Source organism: Alexandromys fortis, unplaced genomic scaffold (assembly GCF_014885135.2).
Source record: "Alexandromys fortis isolate MF-2015 unplaced genomic scaffold, M_Fortis_MF-2015_v1.1 scaffold_5, whole genome shotgun sequence".
Lineage (NCBI taxonomy): Eukaryota > Metazoa > Chordata > Mammalia > Rodentia > Cricetidae > Alexandromys > Alexandromys fortis.
In genome coordinates this window covers 31,025,134-31,031,737 of record NW_026067924.1, presented here as the reverse complement: position 1 = coordinate 31,031,737, position 6,604 = coordinate 31,025,134, and positions in this window count along the sequence as shown.

Here is a 6,604-nt window from a genome sequence, read left to right as displayed (position 1 = left end):
CAGATTATTAGAAATGGGTTAATCAAGATGTGAGAGTTAGCCAATAAGAGGCTAGAACTAATGGGCCAGGCAGTGTTTAAATGAATACAATTTGTGTGTTGTTATTTCGGGTGTAAAGCTAGCCATGCGGGAGCCGGGTGGGACGAAACGCAGGCCTGCTTGCCTCATCACTACAAAGAGTACTTCACAAAGTTTTTTTTTGTTCTGAGCTCAGCCTTTAATCTGTGTACACAGCTAGAAACAGCATGGCATTTGAGGTGACAGTGCCTGATAGCCACAGGCACAAACTAACTTCATAACAAAGTTTTCTAAATTGGAGTCAAGCACAGAGGGTACCCTGTGTCCAATTCCAGACTTCTTTGAGGAGTCTTCAGATTGGCTATGCACACAACACCCTCCCCCTAATCCATGAGCCCTTTTTTATGCTAGTTCCAGCCTGCACTTGAGACAAACCCACAAAACAGCTTATAGTGGCCAAATATTTCTTTTTTGTCCCTGATTCTGCACATGAGCCCAGAAGTCCAAGTCTTTTGTTCTCATAATGGTCACAGAAGTTGGTGCTGATCTGTGCATGTTACCACCTACATCGACACTTTCAATGATGCATGCAGATGTCAAAGTCTCGGAGTTTATTCTACAAATATACACAAATACCTGTCAGTTGAAACATATTTAAAAGTAAATAGGTAATAAATGTCATAGCTCTGTTGACTGTGGCTACTTTGTTATTTAATATTTTAAAAGTCACTTTTAAGGACTTTGAATATTTTATGATTTGGAGTTCTTTCTGTTTCTTAATTCTTTATTTTAGTCATATGTTTGTTATACAGCCCAGAGTAGCCTCAGACTCACTACAGAGTTCAGGCTGACCCCAGACTCACCCTCCTTTACTGCTTATCCTCCTGAGTGCTAACATGCCTAACACTCATTCTTTTCAAGACAGGATTTATTTATTTCATCATAAGGAATTGAGCTGCATCCTTCCAAGCACACTGTCCACTCACCTTCTGTGACCTTTATCCTGGATTTATTTCATTTTCAATCTTTCATTGTGAACAAGTTTAGGCAGGGACTAACATGAGTTTTTGGTCGGGGGCTGGCCTTGCTGGTTTTGCTTCTCTGTCTTGAGAACTGACACAAAGAAAAGCAAAGAAAGCACTATCTCCCAGGGACGATATAGGTTTTACTGAGATCTTTGGTAGTGATCTCTAAGAAGAAATTACATCATTGGTCCACAGCTGTTCTTTACATTCTTACCTGTTGATGGAATCTCTGCATATGATTCTCCCATGCTGAGCCATCAGGCGTGAGTTCCTAATAAGAACTGTGTCCTGTCACCATCGTGTCCTTCAGCCTCCCGAAACTCTAAAATAAGTAAAAATAGAGAAACTCTTCTACACCGTTCTACAGAATGTATATTTAGTACAATTGTTAACCAAAATATAAGAAGGTTCCTATGGTCTCTTATGAGATAAATTAAGATAAGTAGCAATTCAAAGCGTAGCCGGCCATTTCTGCACAGTCATAGTCACAGGAAGAATACAGAAGGACTTTTAGGGGAGGTGGGAATATTATGTATCTTGCTAGCATTGCACTGAAGATAATATAGGATACTAGTTTATTAAAACAAACAGAAAAACAACGGAAGCAAACAAAGGTAGGATAGGACCACTGCAGGTATCATCGAGTCAGAACGTGAAGTTCTAGATTCTGAAACTCGGGTAATTGCACAGTTGCAGAAGTCCTGGCAAGAATGGCATTTTTTGTGTTTGAAAGAGGTGCGCACAGTGCATTTTGGGATCTGTAGTCTGCGCCAACCTTGGCGCAGTTTGGGGCTGATGAGAAACTCCTCCCAGTGCGGAAGAGTGAGCTGTTGCTTTCAGACCCCAAAGACCCAGTATGGAGTCTTAGTGATGATGTCCTTCGCTGGCCACTGTGACTTAGCTACTTGGCTCCCATATGTCCTTGTCACCGGCCGCCTCTCCTAGATCAGACTTTCTCCGCCACTCTCAAAGACCCCAATGGGACTGATCGACTCGCAGAACCCAAGCTGTATCAAAAGTGTCAAATTCCTAACAGAGAGCTCTCCCTAAGTGAGTGACCGAGTTAAACCCCACCTTGTTCTGTGCTACCTAGAAAGCTGACTGTGGTTTTCTTAAGCAGATTATGATTCCCCTCCACCCTGCGCTCCCTCCCCACCTCCGCCGTGCCACTTTCTCCGCTAAGAGGATGGCATTTAGGAAACCTACCACTGTTCGTCCTCAATGGAACTTGCAGCGCCAGAAAGGGCTAGGGAGAATCTAGATGAGGCTATGCTGCTGAGAACCTGACATCAGAATACCCTGGTCATCCGTTGATTGCGTGGCTGTGCTACATGAGCGCCCCCTCGTGGCGCGGCCAGAGCAAACAGCCACCAGGGAAAAGTTACTGGGCCAACAGTACCTATGTAGTTCTGAAACTGAAGTCTTTATGATCAAGCAACAAAATTCACATATTCTAAATATTAATCCTCTTAGAGCATCAGCAATACTTACCGAGATATTTTCCAAAAAATCCTATGTTAATTTTTACATGATATATCTTTATGAACAAATACTTCCACCATTTGTGTGTGTGTTACTTTGGTTTGGTTTTTGAAATCGGTTCCTATGAAACTCAGCTGGCGAGTTATGAAGTCCAGCCTAGCACCAAATTTGTAGTTCATCCTGCCTATGCCGCCTGACTATTGGGATTTCGGTGTGTGTCACACCCGCTTATTTCTGCTTTGTTTTGGGTTTTGTGTGTATTGAGATAGTCTCTCCTGTAACTCAAAGGCTGCCCTTAAACATAACATGTAGCTGAGGATGATTTTTAACTCCTGATCTTCCTTTCTCTGCCTTCCAAGTGCTAGAAATACGGGTGAGTGGTCTGGTTCAAGGCTTCTGGCACACTGTCATCACTGGACCCTCACTCCTCTCGGTCTCGTGCTATTGCCGTGAGTCATGGAGATCCTGCAGTTATTGTCCCTTCACAAACTTCAGTAGAATGGGGAAGATGTTAGGGTGGGCCAACCAAAGGCTTAGAATTTGTGTCTTGGTGGTAGCTGAGCTGGTTGGTCTGGGCCACTGGGACTGCCCCCCTCAGGTGAGGGACAGAGCCAGCTCTCCTAGGTCAATGCCCTAGGAGCAGCTCTCCCATGCCCCTGGTGAGGGATGGGGCCATTTCTCTGAGTGCTGCAGCCAGCTCTCCCATGTGAGGTGGGACCAGATCTCTTGCTGCGGTGTTCATCTAGGAGCACAGCCTTCTATCCTAGGGCCAGGGAAAGGTGGGGACTGCTCAGCACAGCCCCCAGAATTCAACATGCATTGCTCCTGTGACCCGGTGTTGTACAAACACCAGTGGTAGCAGGACCACAGATCCAGGTAGGGCCATAGCAGCAGGTCTGCCTGAAAGTCTTCATGGCCCCAGTGGGAGCATAAGTCACCTTGATCTGTACGGCTCCAGTGGCCTCAAGGTTCTCAGACATCAAAAGGGTCTCAGGTTGCTGTCTAGACCCTAGACATCTGCACATCCCCTAGAGGCAGCAGGAGCCACAGACATCAACCCAGACCATGGCTAGTGCTGGACCACAGACCCAGACATGACCAGTGACAGAAGCCTGCGCCCTGATGACACCATGCCACCATATGGCAGTACAGGCCACCCAGATCGGCCTGGCCCTGGAGACAGCACAGCTCTCAGACACCAACATGGCCACCAGTTGTGGCCCAGCCCCTGGGCACCTGTGTGTCCTTTGGTGTCACCACGGGTCACAGACATCAGCACAGTTACTGACTGTGGTAGGACCAAGGACCTAGACTTGGTCCCCAATAGCAGCCCAGGCTCAGATGTGACCATGGCTCCAAGTAATAGCCCAGAACCCTGGCATCAGCATGGTCTTCAATGGTATCAGGAGCCACATACATCACCAGAGATTCTGGCTGTGGGAGGGCCATGAAATGTCTAGTTTTTACATGTTGCTTAATTCCTGAAAGCAATTTCACATTCCCCATTAGAACATATAATTTTTCCATTATTAATAAGAACATGACAGTTTCATTGTATTGGTACATTTCATAGGATTTTATTTTGTTATTGATTCATATTATTTATTAATATGTAATTTATTAATATGTAAGTAGCAGTTTTATTGATTTTTGATATTTTTTCCTTTTATTTAAGAGACTTCAAATATATAGGTATAGTGTTATGTCTTTCTTCTCAGCATTCTAGAGGAAGGAGGGGTGAGTGGATCTCTGTGAGTTTCAGGTCAGCATGGAGTATATAAGGAAAAACTGTCTCAAAAAGTTCTTAATTGAGATATCTATTAAAGAAATATATAAGTCCAGGTGTGTCCTTGAAACTCAGTAGATAATATTCTTTTTAAAATTTACCTTGATATTCTTCTGGAACTTCTCTGAGCACAGCATGATCACCTTTCCTCTCTGATTTTTTTAAAAACATATTCCTTGTGCAAAACTTAAGCCCAAACTTAAGCTGGGTAGTGGTGGCGCACGCCTTTAATCCAGCACTTAGGAGGCAGAGGCAGGCGGATCTCTATGAGTTCCAGGCCAACCTGGTCTACAAGAGCTAGTTCCAGGACGGGCTCCAAAGCTACAGAGAAACCCTGTCTCGAAAAACAAACAAATAGACAAGAAGAGCAACAGTGAATAAATGGGACCTCCTGTAACTGAGAAACGTCTGTAAAGCAAAGGACACTGTCACTAAGACAAAAAGGCATCCTACTGAATGGGAGAAGATCTTCACCATCCCCGTATCAGACAAAGGTCTGATCTCCAAAATATATAAAGAACTCAAGAAACTGGACATGAAAATTCTAACTAACCCAATTAAAAAATGGGGTACTGAACTGAAAAGAGTATTCTCATAAGACAAAGTTCAAATGGCCAAAAGACACTTAAGGTCATATTTGACCTCCTTAGTGATTAGGGAAATGCAAATCAAAGCAACTTTGAGATACCATCTTACACCTGTCAGAATGGCTAAAATCAAAAACACCAATGATAGTCTATGCTGGAGAGGGTGTGGAGTAACGGGAACACTCATCCATTGCTGGTGGGAATGCAAACTTGTTCAACCACTTTGGAAATCAGTGTGGCAGTTTCTCAGGAAATTGGGAATCAATCTACCTCAGGATCCAGCAATACCAGTCTTGGGAATATACCCAAGAGATGCCCAATCATACTACAAAAGCATTTGTTCAACTATGTTCATAGCAGCATTATTTGTAATAGCCAGAACCTGGAAACAACCTAGATGCCCATCAATGGAAGAATGGATAAAGAAAGTGTGGAATAATATACATTAGAGTACTACTCAGTGGTAAAAATAATGACATTTTGAATTTTGCATGCAAATGGATGGAAATAGAAAACACTATCCTGAGTGAGATAACCCAGACCCAAAAAGATGAATATGGTATGTACTCACTCATTAGTGGACTCTAGCCATAAACCAAGGACATTAGGCCTATAGTTTGCAAGCCAAGAGAAGCCAAATAACAAGGTGAACCCAAAGAAAAACATATATAGATCCTCCTGGAAATTGGAAGCAAACAAGATTGCCAGTTGAGAGCATGGGGGTGGGGGTGGGGTTGGGGGAAGGGGAGAGGGGGAGAGCGAAGGGAGAAAGGAAAGACTGGCAAGAGCTTGGGGGAGTGGGAGGGTGGAGATGGAGGAAGGGCAGATATAGGAGCAGGGAAGAAGATATCTACATTAAGGGAGCCATTTTCGGGTTGGCAAGAGACTTGGCTCTAGAGGGGATCCCAGGTGTCCACGGGGATGTCCCCAGCTAGGTCCTTGGACAGCAGAGCAGAGGGTGCCTGAACTTGCCCCACTATCACACTGATGATTATCTCGAATATCACCAAAGAATCTTCGTCTGGTGACAGATGGAGATAGAGACAGAGACCCTCATCAGAGCAACGGACTGAGCTCCCAAGGTCCAGTTGAAAGGCAGAAGGAGGGAGAAGATGAGCAAGGAAGTCAGGGACAGGGAGGGGTTGGTCCAACCACTGAGACAGTGTGCGTGTTCTAATGGGAGCTCACCAAAGCCAGCTGGACCAGGACTGAACGAGCATGTGATCAAACCGAACTCACTTAATGTGGCTGACAATGGGGGCTGACTGAGAAGCCGTTCATAAAGGCACTGGGACTTGTTTCTATTGCAAGTACTGGCTTTTTGGGACCCTAGTCTATTTGGATGCAAAGCTTCCTAGGCCTGGATGGGGGGGGGAAGGCCTTGGACTTCCCACAGGGCAGGATTCCCTGTCCTCTATTAAGGAGGGAGAGTAATGGAAGAGGATGAGTGAAGGAGCAGGAGGGAAATGGGAAAAGGGGAAGAAGTGTAAATTTTTTAATGGAAATAAATAAAAAATAAATAAATAAAAAGAAAAACAAACAAACAAACAAAAAAGACATTGCCCAAACTTAACAATTCTTAAAACACTGTGGTAGTCAAATACAGTATTTCAAATAATTTTTGAAAATTTAAAGAGTTTGTCTCATCAATCATCCTTTTAATAAGTTGATAACACAATTTAATACCTTGTAGATATTTTATAAGT